This window comes from Ictidomys tridecemlineatus, chromosome 11, assembly GCF_052094955.1.
Source record: "Ictidomys tridecemlineatus isolate mIctTri1 chromosome 11, mIctTri1.hap1, whole genome shotgun sequence".
Taxonomy (NCBI): domain Eukaryota; kingdom Metazoa; phylum Chordata; class Mammalia; order Rodentia; family Sciuridae; genus Ictidomys; species Ictidomys tridecemlineatus.
In genome coordinates, this window is record NC_135487.1 from 47,280,754 (window position 1) to 47,298,839 (window position 18,086).

Sequence of the window (18,086 nt, forward strand, 5' to 3'; positions counted from 1 at the left end):
AATCCAATAATAAAGACACAGAAAAAGGAAAAAGGTTTATTGCTTTGCTAGCAAAAGAGAAACAAAGGGGACTCCTGTCACAAAGGCTGTGATTCTGCCCATCCGCAGGAACAGGGGGCTTTTAAAGAGGTGATTCAAAGTCTACATTCCACGTGTTCTCTGAAGGAGCTGTGATTCACTTCATTTGGTAGATAGTCATTTCTGAGATCTTCTGGTACCATCCCCAAAGTCTGGATTATGTCATTCTTATGTTGGGTGTATACTTAAGGACAGATAAATCTGCCTAAAATGGGGATGGACAGGTAAATCAGTTTTCCAGAAACTGAGATTAGGAAGGGGGAGAGATTAGGGAGGAGGAGCAGGGAGAGAGGAAGAGCAAGAAACATGTCCATTTTAAAAGCAAGTTGCTGTGGTAGAGCAGCAAGGGCTATCTTCAAAGCATAAAGTGGACCGTGGAACACCGTCTTCGTATCCAGTTATCATAAAAGGAACATCAGCTCATCTCTCATCATGGTCTTTGTGTATATTTTAGTAGCTCAAGATCTTTAAGATGGTGCTTGGAACCATCATGTATAAAAAGACACAACAGGGTTACAATCATTAGGAACAAGAGTCCCCATCCCAGCTAGGGGGTCTTCTCTTCCCTAGGGTTCCCAGTTCACTTCTTTGTATCCTAAAAGGGAATACCTGGGGAGAAAAGATGGAACACATAGAACAAAATTTCAGCTCTGCCAGAAACTATATGAATATGTGACTTTGAGCAGGGTGCTCCATCTTTCTCTGCCCCTGTTTTTAAAGATAAAGTCAATAATATCTTCTTCCTAGAGTGATAATGAACCTCAAATACAAATTTCAGCTCCTGTTTTACTCAAGCACTCTGCTTCAAGCGCACCCATTTCCTGGGCAAGAATAGGGGCAGCTATGACCATTGCTGTCAATCCAAGCCCAGGTACAAGGTGAGAAGGCATTTCTGACTATGGCTGCTTCTTGGCAGCAACATCAATGGGCAGAGCAAACAGAAGACATGGAGCGGCCCCTGGAGGACTTATGGTGGATACTACTCCTTCCCATATTGCAAGAACCCACAAGTCCCCAGAACCCTAGATGCTTCTCATAAGGTCTTACCAACTAGTCTGCTTTCTCAGACTGTATTCATAACTTTGTATCTACTAACTACATTTCCTGTCTTTCCCTCCTCCCATAACAGAGTCCCTCTCCTAATTCTCTTTCTCATCAGTACTTCCCCACTCAATGAAAATGATTTTCAATATGGTTTGAAATGATCATAAACTGCACCTTAGCCACTGCCATTGTGTTTTGTATCAATCTGCAGAAATTGTACATATCACACCTTCTCACATTCATTTATCCTCACTCCAAGCCAGTTTTAATTTTTCCTTTGTCTTCTTTCAACTATAACTGACCTACACCTCACTGTTCCCCCGTCACCCCTGAAATGTAAATCCAAGACAAACCCTGATGGTGCCTTAGCAAGGACTGTTTGACTTTCCATCGCCTTGTCCCGTTTTTACTAGCAGTCAATTTTTGTTTTCCCAGAACAAAGCCAAAATTCCAACCAGATACGCTGCTCCCTGGCACCTGTTCATTAACAGACTATTCACCACTTGGAATAGTCAATTACAGTTGGCAAGGAGAACTCCCAGCCCTGCTCCACCCTCCAGGGTGGAGGCAGATCACACCTGGACTCAATTCTGTGGGATGACCACTTGCTCTTCTCCATCCCCACTGGTTCAGAAGCGCACAGCTTTGTGAACAGGGTGAGGTCAAGGGTCCTAGCTGGGATTGTTTCTAAGGGTAGCCAATGGGAGGGAGGTCGAACCTCCTAACAGGGAGTGTACACAGCTGGTGACACAGCTGTGGGTCTCCCATCCACCCAGACTCTTGGGCTACGGGGGTTGTGAGATACACAGCTGGGAAATGTGGGCAAAGGAAGACAGATGTGGCAGGCAGCTCATTGCTCAGGCCTGACTCTCCCACCCCTCCAGCGTCGTAGGCATCTGCCAGCACCCCACCCTTCTCTGGAAAGGGTGAGTTATTGACTGTGAAGGAAACACAAATAATAGAGGTTATTTCCGTGCAAAGGCAACACGAGATAGGGTTCTCTTTTAGGTAGTAAGTCTTATCAACAATGGCTTCCCTAAGTGCCTCCAAAGTGTCTATCCATTAGAGCCAGAGGAGGTGCTTTGATTCTCCCTCAGAAGAGAGAGCAGTTTAATAAATCAGCAAGTGCTTGGAGCATCTAAATCCAATAATTGTGAAGTGCAGATAAATCACTGCTGTCAATGCTGCCTGTAGACTTGATTCATTCAAAAGAGTTAAAGTCAAGCCCCATCCTCCTACCCAGGAGAGGGATGCACACAGCTCAGACCCCTGCCACCCGCCACAGTGTGACCCAGGGATGGGCCTCATTCCTGAATGACTATTGGGACATGAAGGAAGTTGAGTTACAGCCCGAGATGACCCATTCTCATGACAAAGGTGGAGGAAGCTCAGCGTGAATAACTCATTGTCCCGTCCGGCTGTGCATTGGGTTTCAGCCCTGGAGCTGCTGAGGCAGACCCCAGGCACTGGCGTTATATGTTGGCCGCCCAACTGGGCCTTCCAGCTCGTTATTTGTGGTTGATTTGCTCACCAGCAACGTGAGGGCATGGACAATGGTGCAAGATCAAAGCTGGAAATTTAGTAGATTCAGACTGAGCCAAGACTGGAAGGGTGTTTCTATTTACTCCACCAGATTCTTTCTCATACAACACAGGCCATTCCCACCCCCTCCATTCAATTCTAAGTAAGTTTCATGTGAAATGCAAGAAAGTGCGGCCCTTATATTTATAAACATGCCAACTTGCAAATGGTTGGGTAGGTATTTGAATTATTGATTGTTAAATATTTAAGCTGAATTCCTCATCCATCAGTTCTCATGAGAAGCCAGGGGACAGATTTACGATGCTGGAGTTTTTCTGGTTAGTTGGCAGTTGGCATCTCTATTAATTATAGCTCACCCGGTAGGTTCTGCAGCCTTCATCGTAGGCACTCAGAAGTGGCGTCTCTATTATTCCTTTGAAAGAAGGTTTGTGCAACAACAGCCCCTGAAATGGAAAAAGAAAGTAGCATGCCATCTCTGAATTACTGCTACCATTTTCTGAGGTCTTGGTGGGTCCCACTGGGTCTCTGAATAGAGAGTGTCTCTGACTAGTTAAAAGAGCAACATTCTCAGAGGCAGATGGGTCTGCATTTTTAGTTCCAGCTCCCTCATTTCTGGATTGTGTGAATAATTTACCTCATCCTCCTGAATCTCAATTTCTTTATTTAAAAAAAGGGGGGGAAACTAATAATAAACTGACTATAAACAGAAATGTGTCTACATATACATATGTATGTGGGGGACCTAGATAGTCAAGTAGAGAGTGCCCACCAAATAATGATAAACAGCCACAGTTCTTAGGGATTATCACATGAGCTCCATAAGGAGATAGATTCTAGTTTGTTTTATTCACTGTTAATCCCCATTGCCTAGAACAGTGCCTGACTCAGAGAAGAAATTCAACAAATATCTGGCCTTCTAAGTTTCATGGGCTGTGTGACCCTGTGGAGAGGGGCAAATGCTCTCTAGAAGGTTCCTGGCTGTCTCCACCACAGGGAGATGTCCAAGGTATGTTGAGCTTCACAATGAAAACTCAAAATAGAGTAACCTTCCCACTCCAAATGAGTGGCGGCTGCAGGAGAGGCGATGGGCAATGTAGAAGCTCATGGAGTTTTCTCAAGGGTGGGACGAAGTGTAGAGTGTGGGGAAGAGAACACACTGAGGTGTTCAGGAAGGAAGGGCCCCCTCACATCTCTAGGTGGGTAGCTGACATATTGACACCACCCTCTTTGCAGAAGAAACCCTCAGCAGGAAGGGGAGAGAAGGAGCTGCTCTTGGAGAACCCTGTTCACCAATTGAACCCATAAGAAGGATTTGAGGAGGGGCTATGGTGTTTCTCTGATTAATGTTGGAATAGTGTGTGTGTGTGTGTGTGTGTGTGTGTGTGTGTGTGTGTGTGAGAGAGAGAGAGAGAGAGAGAGAGAGAAAGAGAGAGAGAGAGAGAGAGAGAGAGAAGTGAACAGACATGTAAATCATGAAGGCAGGGGCTACACCTTATTGATTCCCACAAAGTCCAGTACATAGCAGCTACCCTGCCATTCTTTGCTAAATACAAGGATATTCTGGTCCTGTCCCCCACACAGAATAGCTAGTATGACTTTAGCTTCCTCTGAGCAGGCATGATGCTAAGCAGCTTTACTGTAGCTGCAAGTATTAGCAGCCCACTTCATCAGTGAGGAAACTGAGACTCCAGAAGTTCAAGTCGCACTCCAGCAGTTATGTGGCCAGCGAATAGAACAGGCCAGCAGCCACACATTGACTCGGATGCCAGCTCATGTTCTCTGCAATACACCATGCTGCCCCGAAAAAGGGAGCACCTCCACATGCTCCAGCTACACCCACCCCAGGGTTTCTCCTCAGCACCATTGACATTTGGGGCCAGATAATAGTTTGCGGTCAAGGACTGTCCCGTACACCATATAATGTTTGGTAGCATTCCTGACCCCTACCTACTAGAGCCAGCAACTCCTTCCCACCCTTTGTGACAAACAAAAATGTTTCCAGACATTGTCAAAGTGTCCCCAGCTGGGATGTGGTAGGACCACAAAGTCTCCCACTGAAGGAGGCCCATGGCTGTCTCCACCACAGGGCGATGCCTGAGGTATGTTGACATCTGTGCTCCCCTGACTCCTGCTGTGCTGGTTTGGATCTGGAATGTCCTCCAAATGCTCATGTTCTGAAGGCTCAGTTCCCAAAGCAGCGGTGTTCCCACCTGGGGACTTGGGGGAGTGATCAGATCACAAGGGCTCTAATCTCATCAGTGGATTAACCCACTGATGGATTTATAATTTGATGTTATTATTGGAAGGTGATGAAAACTATATAGGAGGTGGGGCCTATTGAGAGCCCCTTCCTCCCTCTTTCTCTCCCCCTCTACTGACCATCCTCCATGAGGTGAGGAATTTTGCTCTGCCACACCAAATAGAGCCAGCCAACAATGGACGAACCCTCTGAAACCATGAGTCAAAATAAACCTTTCCTCCTCCAACCTGATTTTCCCAGGTGTTTTGTTACAGCAACAAAAAATTGACCTCACAATCACCTTTTCATGACTAAGTAGGGAGAAGCTGATCTCTTGGGACATCAAGCCTCAGGTATCCAGTTGCCTCTGGCCATTTCTTTCTGAATGTCCGTCCCTTGGATTTTCAACCCTAGAACCCAGTTTCTCATCCTTTCCTGACTCACATGCTCACCCTCCTGTATGCTCATGCTGCTTCTACAGAGTAAATGCTGGTGTCCCTGCCCCCCATTCACATGTTGAAATGCTAATCCCCAATATGATGGTAGTAGAGAGTGTGGTGATGATACAAAAAAGAAGTGACTATCTGCAAATTGGGAAGCTGGCCCTCACCAGCACCAAGTCTGTAGGCACCTTAGACTTGGCCTTCTGGCCTCTGACACTGAGAAATGAATGTAGTTTAAGCCACCTAGTCCATAATATTTATTGTACCACTCCATACTGCCTTAGACACCTGCCTCGGGTGGATTGCCTAGTTGGCAATCTTTGGGTCTTATTTATCCCTCCACTTATGCTTATTCACCCTCAACAACAAGTCAGCCCCAAGTCTTCTGTTTGACCTTTTTAAAAACTCTCAAGTTTGTCCACTCGCCTCTGAATCCCGCCCTGTGCCTTAGCATGCCCCTCCTCTCAGTATTTATGAGAAACAAACTACCTTTTCCATGGTAATACTCTCCTGATCTGTTGGTCTCCAAATATTGTACTGATATTAGTAAAACTTACATTTGAAAATAGAACAATAAGTGAAACATCCTCATATACACACATGCCTACCTATATAAATGTACAATAGGCCTTCTACAGACTCAATGCTTATGTCTCTGCCTTCATTGACTTGCTATGTGTCAGCACTGTTCTAATTGCTTTACATGTTACGTAACTCATTTCATTCGTACAACAACCTTTGAGGTCTGTACCATTTATTATCCCCAGATCATAGCTCAGGACATTGAGGTATAAATGTTTAAAGAACTCTTCTGGGTTCACGTAACTGGTAAGTGGTAAAATTGGGTTTTGAAGCTCTGAATCAACAGAATTTTCTGCAAGGAAAGAAATATGTTCTATCTCTCTGTGTAAATGGTAGACACTAGCCACATGTGGCCATTGAATGGGGTCATCCCAAGGGGATGGGCTCCAGGATCCCCCAGATACATCAAAATCCATGGATACTCTGAAAGTCCTTCATCTAAAATGGTGTAGTATTTGCATATAACTGATACACATCCGCCTTTAATCATCTCTGTTACTTATAAGACCTAATACAATGTAGTATGTAAATAGTTGTTATACTTTATTGTTTAGGTAATGACCAGGAAAAAGGTCCAGACTTGTTTCACACAGACTCAGTTTTTTACTAAATATCATCCACCGTGGGTTGAATCCATGGATATGGAACCCACAGAATCAGAGGCCCAAGTATACTTGAAATGGGACTAAGGAATTTAATTTTTAATTTTGTATTTTCATTGATTTATATTTAAATGTCCACAAGTGGCTAGTGGCAGCTGTATTGGACAGTGAAGATCCAGCCCTGTCCTCTAACCACCACACCTTGGGAAAATCAAGTAGGCTCCCCCCCCACAGGGTTTCTCAGAGCCTTTGAGTGTTAATGAGCATTGTGAAACCCCAAAGGAATACAACATCCCCAACAGCATACAACCTCTTCTGTTTCTCTGGAGATGACAGGTGACTTTTGCCCTTGCCAGGGAATGTCTGGGGGGCTGACACCCACAGCCAGAACAATTAGGTGCCTTCCCACACAGTGCAGTAGAGGCTGCCTAGAACCCAGATTCTGTCCCCAAACTTCTACCAGTAATAGAAACTCCCCTGGCATAGAAACAGAAATGTTTCCTCCCAAAGTACAGAGGAGGCAAGAAATAAAAATTACCTCTGAACATATTTCTATTTTAACACAAGTTAAATCCATTAATTAAGATGGATACTGGACAAGTTACAAATTAGCATCTTGTATCAATGTTACTCAAAGTATCATCCCCACCTCCAGCCAGCAGTTTCCATTGCCTGGAAAATGGTCAGAGGCAAGTTATCAGCCCAGTTCATTCCTACTGCATCAAGGCCTGGGACTAGGGCCCAGCAATCTGTTTTAACAAGTCCTCCAGGTGATTCGCTCAAGTTCGAGATCATCTACATAAATTATCTAATTTAATCTATAGAGCTGGAGAAAGAGCGCCGCAGGGAATTTAAATAACATGCTCAAAGTTATACAATAGGGACATTTAGAGCTGGAACGTGAGCTCAGTTCTCAAGCTGCAGTGGATCCGTATCTGCATGCAGTGAGGCCTTCCAGATCCTCTGGGGAGCCCCAGCTGCTGGTTGGCCCTCTGCTTTGTGCTGGCCCAGGACTCTGAGTGGGGCAGTGGCCATGGTGGTGGTGTAAAGAGCCAGCCATGTGCTCTTTTCTTCCCGACCCTCCCTGCTTCACCTCCTGTGGACAGTCCCCTGCCTGACCAACAGTCCACAGTAGGCAGCATTTTCTGTCTTTCCCTCATCTCCCTCCTAAGGCTTATTGTGGTTGTTTGTGTACTGAGGATGGAACCCAGAGCTGCTTTACCAGGGAGTCACATCCCCAGCCCTTTTAATGTTTTATTTAGAGATAGGGGATTGCTTATGGCTTTCACTAAATTGCAGAGGCTGGCTTTGAACTCATGATCTTCCTGCTCAGCCTCCTGAGTTGCTGGGGTTACTGGTGGGCACCACTGCGCCTGGCTCCTCCTCAGATTTGTATCCACCCCTGCTCTCTCCTGTAAAGTAGAAATGTAATAAGCATAGGGGGGGGGTTGGAAGAGAAAGGGGCTCCACAGCTTGAAAGAGTGAATGAAAAGGGTTAAGTAGATTTTATTATTGCAACTGGTTCAGCTCCTTTGTTAGGATGGTGATTAAGTCACGAAGGTGGCGCCTCCATGAGTGGGATCGGGAACTTCATTAGAAAGATGGAAGGGAGCACCTTAAACCTCCTTATTCTTTCAAGGTGCCATTTAAAAAGCAGGATCATGGCCCTCACCAGACATGGAAGCTGCCAGTTCCTTGACCTTGGACTTCCCAGCTTCGGAACTGTGAGAAGTAAGTTTTTTATCCAATCTGTGAATTTTGTTATAGTATCAGGAATGGACGAAGACAGAGAGCAAGACCCAACAGTGAATGCCCCACAGCTGTGCTGGCACTTGGTCTGTATGCCAGCTAAGGCAGGCAGTCACTGATCATGAGGATTATGGGGAAAGGGTCTCCAATGGGGCACAGGAACTCTGAGTCAATGAAGATGTGTGATTATTCTGAGAATTCAGAGCAAAGAACATTTTGCCAACTATGGAAATATTTAAATATTTGACAACAGATACAGCTATTCTGGTACATTCTTCTCCACATAAAATCAACTACATGTCTCATTAAACATAAACTGTGGTTGGATTATTCTATAAAGGTCAATATCTAAATTTTTGGTTAAAGATAAGTTCTTTTTTAATTTCATCACCCAGTGGCTCTACTTTAAGTACTTCATCTTTCTTTAGGATGGTCGCAGAGCCCAGGTTCTCGGCTGGCGGTTGCCCATAATAGGACAAATACTAAAATTAAACTTCATGCTGGTTCTGGTTCTGCCACTAACTAGTTATGTGGCCTTGGGAAAGTCATACACCTTCTCTGAGCCTCATTTTCTTCCTTTGAAAAATGGGCTAATCATAACATAACATACATGAAGGCAGTTGGTATAGCATACAGAACATGCTTTCCGTAAGTGTTGCAAGAACTAAAAAAATAAAATCATCATAAAATCTGGAGAACTGGAAAAGCCAACTAACTCATTAGCTAACTAAAAAACCACATGCACACATACATACCCACTCATTCTGGGCCACAGGCCTCATTGGATGAGTAGACAGTTGGTTTGGATTTGGATATGAGGGAGGAGTCTGAGATTAACTGCCTCCCCGGCTCTGCATCCTTGACTTTAGTTAAGGAAAAGCAGATGTGGAGTCAGGAAGGGAAGTACTAATTTGAATGATGAAACCTGGGCTGGCAGAACACATGCATGTCCCAAAACAGCCGCCCAGGCTAACGGGGCAGAATCAGAGCCCAGAAACAAACGTAGGCAAGTACAGTCAGCTAACGTTGGACAAAGGAGCCAAGAAAACACACGGGAGAAAGAACAGTTTCTTCAACAAGATGGTGCTGGGAAAACAGGCCGTCCACCTGCAGAAGAAGGCAATCAGATCCCTGTCTGACTCCACACACAAAAATCAGCTTAACAGAGATTAAAGACTTAAATGTCAGATCTGAAACCTCAAAACTTCCAGAAGAAATCATAGGGAAAAGCGCCTTGGCATTGGTCTGGGCAGTGATTTTTTTATATATAACATCAAAAGCAACAAGGACAAAAAGCAGGACTATATCAAAACAAAAATCTTCTGCACAAGCAAAAGCAAACAAAGGAAACAGGGAAATGAAAAGGCAACTGACAGAATGGGAGAAAATATTTGCAAATCATATTTTTGATAAGGAATTAATATTCAAAACATATAAAGAACCCAGAAAAAACAATAGCAAAAAAACAAAACAAATCATTGAATTTATAAATGGGCAAAGGACTTGAATAGGCTTTTTTATTTTTTATTTTTTGATAGGGAGAGAGGACAGGTACCAGGATTGAACTCAGGGACTCTCCACCACTGAGCCTCATCCCCAGCCCCGTTTTGTATTTTATTTATAGACAGGGTCTCACTGAGTTGCTTAATGCCTTGCTTTTGCGGAGGCTGGCTGAACTGGAGATCTTCCTGCCTCAGCCTCCTGAGCCACTGGGATTACAGGTGAGTATCACCATGGCTGGTGAATAGGCATTTTTCTAATGAAGACATACAATCAACCAACAGGTGAATGAAAAGGTGCTCAACATCACTAATCATCAGGGAAATGCAAATTAAAACCACAATTACATATCACCTCAACCTGTTAAGTGGTTGGCTATTATTTAAAAAAAAAAGGCGATAACAAGTGTTGATGAGAGTGTAAAGAAAAGAAACCCTTTGTACACTGTTGGTGGATGTGTTAATTGGTGCAGCCATTATAAAGCAATATGTAGGTTTCTTGATAAATTAAAAATAGAGTGACTTGTGATCCAGCAATGCTTTGGCTGGGTATATATCTGAAGGAAAGGAAATCAGTATGTCCAAGAGATCCCTGTATTCACATACTTATTGCAGCATTATTTAACAGCCAGGATACCTAAACAACCTGTACAGGTTATGGATAAGGAAAATGAGATATATATACAATGGAATATCACCCAGTTATTTTTTTAAAAAGAGGAAAATACATTTAGGATGAGATAAATGAGGGCATTATGCTAAGTGAAATAAGTCAGAGAAAAAGAAATACTTCATGATGTCACTTATGTAGTGAATTTAAGAAGGTCAGGTGTGGAAACAGGATAAAATGGTGGCTACTAGAGACTGAGAGCTTGGGGAAATGGGAGCTGTCGGTGGATGGTTACACACTTCCAGTTATGATGTGAATAAGTGAGTTCTGAGGGTCTAACGTAGGGCATAGCAACTGAAGCTATCGAGCTGTTTCCCCCTTAAAACTTGCTAAGAAAGTAGATCTTAGATGTTCTCCTTACACACACATGCACTCACCCACGTATGGTAATTGTGTGAGTTGATGGTTGTGTCAACTAACTCGAGTGTGGTAATCACTATATATGCACAGGCATGTATTAAATTATCACAGTGTGTGCCTAAACTGGAGTTGCATAGAGTTCTATTTGTCAATTATACCTCAATAAAGCTGGGAGAGGGGACAGTACATATAGTCCCAGCTCTAAGGATACTGTGCCAGAGGTTACCACAACTCAGGAAGAGACGAGAGAAGCGTTTCCTCCTTCAATGTGCCACAGTTTGTTCTTAAGCCAAATCCACCAATCATCAAGAATATCTGCCTCATTACCAAGGCCACTTCTCTGTCCTCACCTGGTGGTTCTCCACCTGAGGTGATCTCAGCTCAGTGGCCCCTCTACACTGGGTAGGAGGCATCTATAATCAAAATTTAAGCTCTGATTTCTGGAGTTCTGACTGGTCTTCCGGCCCTTCTCAGGTCCATAAGCAATCTTGATCAGAAAGGGTCCTCTTTGTATAATGCCTTCGTTCCTCAGGTAGGCAAACCAGAGAGGTTATATTTGTTATTTCAATTCACACAGTGTATTAATAGCATCCATCAGTTGGTTTTTGCTAAGTAACAAACTGCCCCAAAACTCGGTGGTTTAGGGCCACAACCATAGACTCATTGTTCTTTGGATCTGGATCTGGGACTGAGTCATCTGGCCTTGACCGCACTCGCTCCAGCATGTGCAGTCATCTAGAGAGTCAGCTGGCTAGGTCAGCTAGTCACCTACTCAGCAAGGTGAGGCTATGATGGCCTCAGTGAAGGTGGCCCATCCCTGCTCCACACATCTCTCATCCCCCAGCAGACTAGTCCAAGCCTGTTCACTTGGCAGCTGGGCAGGAAGCCATGGCAGAGTGGGAGTTCTCAGACCTCTCAAGGCCTAGGTTCAGAAGGGTACAGCATCATTTCCAAGGCCTCCTGGAAGTCAAAGCAAGTGTCAAAGACAGCAGAGATTCAAGACGTGGAAAAATAGTTTCTACCTCTTGTAAAGCATCTGCTTAGAATGTGTTAGACCCTGGGCTTGATTCCCCGAACAGAGAGGAGAGGAGGAGGGGGAGGAGGAGGAGGAGGAAGAGAGGGAGGAGGAGGGGGAGGAGGAGAGGGAGGAGGAGAGATCTCAGAAGAAATCTCTCTCTTGACGGGAGGAACTTTAAAGTCACATCTCAAAAGGGCAGCAAACAAGAGCAGAAGTAACAGAGTTCTTTTTGCAAACTGTCCATCCAGAAGTATGTTCAGGAATTCTCCAAGTCTCTTGGTTTTGAGGTATAATGGGCCTCTCCTGTTTCTCCCACCTACTCTCCATTTCCACTCCTGACCAGTGCATTCAGGCTTTCACTGATCGCCTCACATCCTAGTTCTAGTCAACAAGTGGACACGTATACTGCAAGCCAGGCTTGACTGGGCGCTCTCTGCCTAGAATTTGCACACTGAGAGAAGGGACCCCGCAGAGCAGCCAGGCCCCGCTTGGCTCCAGAAGGCTGCTCCACTTGCTCCTGCTCCCTTGGCTCTGCAGGGTAGCCCTGCCACTCTCTTTCTCAGCCTGGCCGTCTGTCCACTTCAGTCCTGGCCTTTCCTCTTGAGGTCCCTCAACTGCTGGGAGAGCTTTTTGCAGCACCTGGAGAATCACCCTTGGCTACCTTACCCAAGGTGACGCATCCTCCCTGTGGGTGTCCTCCCCTTCACTGGGGGAGCAGCTGAGGTTGCTGCTGTATCTGTGTCACAGTTCAGCTCCTCTTTCTGCCCAATCCTGCTGCCCTCACTTCCTCCTGAGTTTTGTTGCCAAGAACACTCTCCAGTAAATGTTATACAGAAAAACTTCCAATAAAAAGATTATTTCCTATAAGCTCAGCAGAAGATATCCCACAGCCTTCAAGAAATTCCATTTTTTTTTTTCATGAGCAGGTCACTAAGTCTCTGTTTCATACAACCAAAAACTGCTAAAAGATATTTCCTTCCAGGATGCTTCTCACTGTATCATTTTCTCTCTCTTACTTATTGAGTGACTACTATTTAATCAATTAAAATAACCCTATCACATTGGTATAGTTATTGCCATTTTACAGTTGGATAATAACCTTCAGTGAATTGCCTCAGGTGAACAGTTTATGAACAGAACAGGTTAAGGAAACTGACTTGGAATCCAGGCTACCTGGATATGACTTCTGCATCCATCCTTCATTACTAGTGCCACCTTGAGCAAGTGAGGAAATCTCTAGGCCTCAGTTTTCTCCTGTGTAGAATGGGGATCATAATAGTATTTATCTCATGGGGTTTCTGTGAAAATTAAATAAGTTGATATATGTGAAGTGTTGAGAGCAATGTTTGCCAACAGTAAGCCTTCTTGCTCCTGCTGAAGTTGATGTTATCAGCAGCAATTGTATTAATCCACAGCTTTTCCATCCCAAAGCCCAGGTGTCTGTGAGTACCGGGTCCCTCACATGCAGATGAATTCCTCAAGCCCACCTTGCTGCTCAAATGCCATAACCTAAGTAGAGAGCCATGGGTCTCTCATGAGAAGGATGGCAGCCCTGTCTCTGCTGACAGGCTCTTTGCCTGCCTTGACGTTTATTATTATTGTGGATCTGATATACTGTCTCTCTCACCACCCACTCACTGGTTTTGCTCTAATTATCTTCTTGGAGCAATCTGAAAGGGGCTCCTGTTCAGAGTATTGGGGCCTGATGGTGATGTAATTTATTAAAATATATTTTATACACAATAGACTCCCAGGGTGATTCCTGAGCAGCTGGTTTAATTATTAGGATGGTTCTCTGGGCCATTCTTAATCTCAGGCCTGCACCTGTTATCTGCCCATCTTGTAATGGAACATAACATGGATATCAAGTCAATAAATTGTACGTTTTCAAGGGTGGGGCCAAACCATAACCACCTGGTTACTGGACACCAGCATTCTTATAGAAATCATCATCCTGAAACAATAAGTACAGGCTGGGGGACTCATTCTTATTGTGGGGCACATGCTGTTCTGATGTCAGAATAATCTGAATTGATCTTAAAACCTGGGACCTTGTAATTACAAGGGATGAATAGTTCTTAGTTAAAAGAGAAACCTACCTGGGGCTTAACCAACTTCAATTTGGAAGGCATGACACCAGGGTGAATGTGAGCAGCAAACCGTGGCGGAGTGCCCCCCAGTGAAGAGAAAAGTCCTGCTGTCCTCCCAGAAGAGAGGTGAGGGAAGGGACCCAGGAACACAGCTTTCCAAGAGAGCCAGGGAGAAATGGAGGGATCGCAAGGAAAGGCATCCAAAGAAAACTCAAGGTTAAGGGTGTGTGGGGGGCGTGTTTCACAAAGCTGAGGATTCTAAAGGTGAGCTTAAGGAGGAGACAGGCAGGTGCAGAAGGAGAGGAGCAATCCAGGCTGAGAGCAAAGTTCCAATAGCACGAATGCATGGACAACTTTGGGAACCACAGCATCCCCTAATTACACCCCACACGGATACCTCCGTGAGTAAGTTCAGACCCTCATCTTTTTTTTTCTTTTTTTGAACATCTTCTCAACTTCCTATCCATAGCCCCCCGTAACCATCATTCAACTCTCTGCTTCTGTGAGTTCAACATTTTAGATTTCATATATAAATGAAATGATATGGTAATTGTCTTTCTGTACCGTGCTTGTCTCAATTAACATAATGATCTCCAGGCAGATCCATGTTATTGCAAATGACAAGATTTCCTTTATAAAACTGAATAGTACTCTACTGTGTGTGTGTGTGTGTGTGTGTGTGTGTTGGTGTATTTTTTCTTCTTCCTCTTCTTCTTCCTTCTCCTCCTCCTCCCCTCCTCCTTCTTCTTCTTCATTTATTTATCCATCAGTGAACACTTAGGTTGATTCCATGTCTTGGTTATTGTGGATAATGCTACAATGAACACGGAAGTGCAGATGTCCCATGATATGATGATTTCCTAACTTGTGGATATACGCTGAGTGGTGAAATTTCTGGATCATATGGTAGTTCTAGTTTTAGTTTTCTGAGGAATCTCCACAATGTTCCCCATAATGTCAGTGCCAATTTACATTCTCACCAACAGCAGGCAAGGGATCCCTTTCTCCACATCCTCCTCAGCACTGTCACCACTTATCTGTTTCATAATGGTCATTCTAATGGAGTGAAGTGAGAATACCTCATTTTGGGTTTTGATTTGCATTTTTTTCTGATAACTAGTGATTTTTAAATTTTTTTAGACGTTGATGGGCCGTTATTTTGTTTATTTACTTATATGCAGTGCTGAGAATTGAATTCAGTGCCTCACATGTGCTAGGCAAGCATTCTACTGCTGAGCCACAACCCCAACTCCTGATGACTAGTGATTTTGAGAATCTTTTCATATACATGTTGACCATTTCTATTTTCTTTTAAAAAATGTCTATTTAGATCCTTTACTCATTTCTTAATTAGAATATTTGTTTCCTATCAAATTTTTTGAGATCCTTACATATTTTGACACTGGCATAAAAACAGACCAATGCTAAATTTAAAAAAAAAGTCTACAGAATGGCAATTATCAAGAATACAAGTAACAATAAATGTTGGTGAGGATGTGGGGTAAAGGGTAAATTCATACATTGCTGGTGGGATTGCAAATTGGTGCAACTACTTTGGAAAGCAGTATGGAGATTACTCAAAAAAGTAAGAATGGAACCACGATTTGACACAACTATCCGAAATAATTTTCCAATATACTTACATGAATACACCATAGTGAATCCCACTATCAAACACATCCATAGAATGGGGTCCTAACTAGGATAAAATAGATTCCATGCTTGTACAATTATATAGAATAAATTCTACTGCAATGTATAACTAAAAAGGATCCATTTTTTAAAAAAATAAAGAGCTCGAAAACGAATCCATACATTTATAGTCAATCAATTTTCAACAAAGGTGCTAAGAGCACACAACAAGGAGAAGATAGCCTTTTCAGTAAATGGTATTGGGAAACTGGATAAACACATGCAGAAGAACAAAATTAGACCCTTATCTCACGCCATATACAAACATTCTCAAAATGGATAAAACTTAAAACCTGGAACTGTAAAACTACTAGAAGAAAACAGGGAAAATGCTGTAAGACATTAGTCTGGGCAAAAACTTTAGAAAACATAGCAAAAATAGGATTACATCAAATGTAAAATCTTCTTCACAGCCAAGGAGACAATACAAAGGGTGAAGAGGCAGCCTATGCAGTGAGAGAAAATACTTGCCCACTATACAAGCTTTCATCATCTTTTACTGAGAAATCTAGGGTGACTTTGTTGATACTGCTGTCTCCTGCTCTCCCATGCCTTCTCCACTATGGCCACCATCCTCCCAAGTCTATCCTTCACCAACGTCCTGCTTTCTCACTCTCCATCTCACAGAGCTTCAGAAGGGCTTGCAAAGATAAAAATCTCATCATCTGTTTTGCTTCCTAGCCAGTGAGCTAACCCTGGTCTCCCTGAGGGAGCCTCATCTCTCACTTCTCCAGTATCTTGTGCTCTGGTCACAAAAATCTAAAATTTGAATGTCATCTGAGTGCTAGGCAGTGTACTGAATGCTTTCCCTTTATGTATTTGTCATTGAAACCTCCCAGCAACCAGATGGGACAGAGCAACTTATCCTCATTTTGCAGATGGGTCCAAAAGTTAAGCCAATTTGACCTAAACACGCATGCTATTCCTAGGGCTGTAGTTTGGATTAAATTTGTTTATGTTCAGGCTTTTAAAGTAATGATTTTAAAACCCTAGAGAAATAAAACTATATGTTAGTTACATAAAAGAGAGATAAACATTTGGCCATAATCATTAAATTAACAATCCACTTACTAACATCTCCTTAAAGACCTAGAAATGACACTGAACACCATACTTTGGCTCCTGACCACCTGTCTGACCTAATTTTCTACCAGTCCCCCTCCCACTCACTGTGTTTCAGCCACACTCGCCTCTCTGCTCTTTCTGAATGGACCAAGCATGCGCCAATGGCAGGGTTTTCCTACCAGCCATTCCTCTGTCTGCAAGTATTTGTCCATCAAAATCTTGCATGACACCCTTTCTCACATCATTGAGATCTTTGCTCAGATTTCCCCTTCACAGAGAGAACTTTACTAGCTGCACATTCTAACATCATCATGTTCAGTCTTTCTCTTTCCGGTTACATTTATTCATGCCCTTACCACTGCATGAAATTAGATGCTTGCTTGCTTATCCTCTTCCTTCCTTCAAAAGATTCTGCAATGGTCAGACTTGCATCTCCAGAACCCAGAACAGTACCTGAAATGTACTAAGCACACAATGTTTGTGAAATAAAGAGCAAAATGGCTCCCAACCCTCAGCCCTTGACTGTGACCTGACTGAGAGGATTAGAGTAAGTAGATTGGATAGAATCATGTGCAATGTGGCTTGGGTTATTGGTAGACAATGGAAGAATGGGGGAGATGTTCAGTCAAAAGTTGGTGGTGGGTGCTCACCCAAGCACACACAGTGAAGAGAAGGTCTGATAGAGTCACACAGGTCACAAGATACAGAGATGAACACCGTGTCTTTTTATCTCCAGTGCCTGGCAGAGAGGAGGCCCTGTATACATTCTTAAAGTAAGGATTAATTTCAGAATTTGATAGTTGTGTCACCCTGCCTCCAGTTGGTTTAACTCACATTCTGAAAGTTCAGTTTGGTCAGTGACCTTGCAAGTTGGGAGAGATTTAATTTTGCATCCGTTAAAATCTTGTGTTTGCTGGAGTGGCGGCATGAGAAGTCTAATTTCTGGTTCCTCTATTGGATAGAAACTTTTTGTGTAATTCTCAAGTTTGGCTCAGACCAGCCTGCGGAGTCTGGGAAGCTGAGGACTGACTGTTCCAAGGGCCTTCTCTAGTGGGGTGGTTAGTGTTTGGCAAGCTCGGTGAGGATTCTGCACCATGGGAACCACCTGATTCCTCAGTGTGGCTTGGAACAGCTGGATGATTAAAGGCACATTCTACAGTGGTGTTTTTCCGTTTGTAGGTTGTGGTTAGTGAAACTAATATAATGAGTCACTTCCAGCTTTTTAAAATAAAATAAATTAGAGAAACTATCACGGGTGTTAAGAGAGAAAAACATCTTTTCCTCACTCATCGTAGATAACAATGGCAGATTAGCTGGGGTTGTAAGCTCAGTGGTAGAACGCTTACCTAGTGTGCATTAAGGCCCTGGGTTTGAGCTCCAGGACAGCAAAATAATATAAAACAAAACAGAATG

The 18,086-nt window shown here is 43.5% G+C and overlaps 1 protein-coding gene across 11 annotated transcripts in view; it reads right to left on the bottom strand.

The window, feature by feature from the left end:
• Positions 1–22: 22 nt before the first annotated feature.
• Positions 23–18,086, bottom strand: part of Tm2d1 (TM2 domain containing 1) — a 206,076-nt gene continuing 188,012 nt past the window's right edge. For 9 of the 11 annotated variants that reach the window (XR_013427843.1, XR_013427842.1, XR_013427841.1 and 6 more), the window contains one exon: positions 23–3,107. The gene's annotated coding sequence lies outside the window, so the exon portion shown is untranslated. The remainder of the gene's footprint in view (positions 3,108–18,086) is intronic. The other 2 variants (XR_013427837.1, XR_013427836.1) reach the window with 2 other exon arrangements.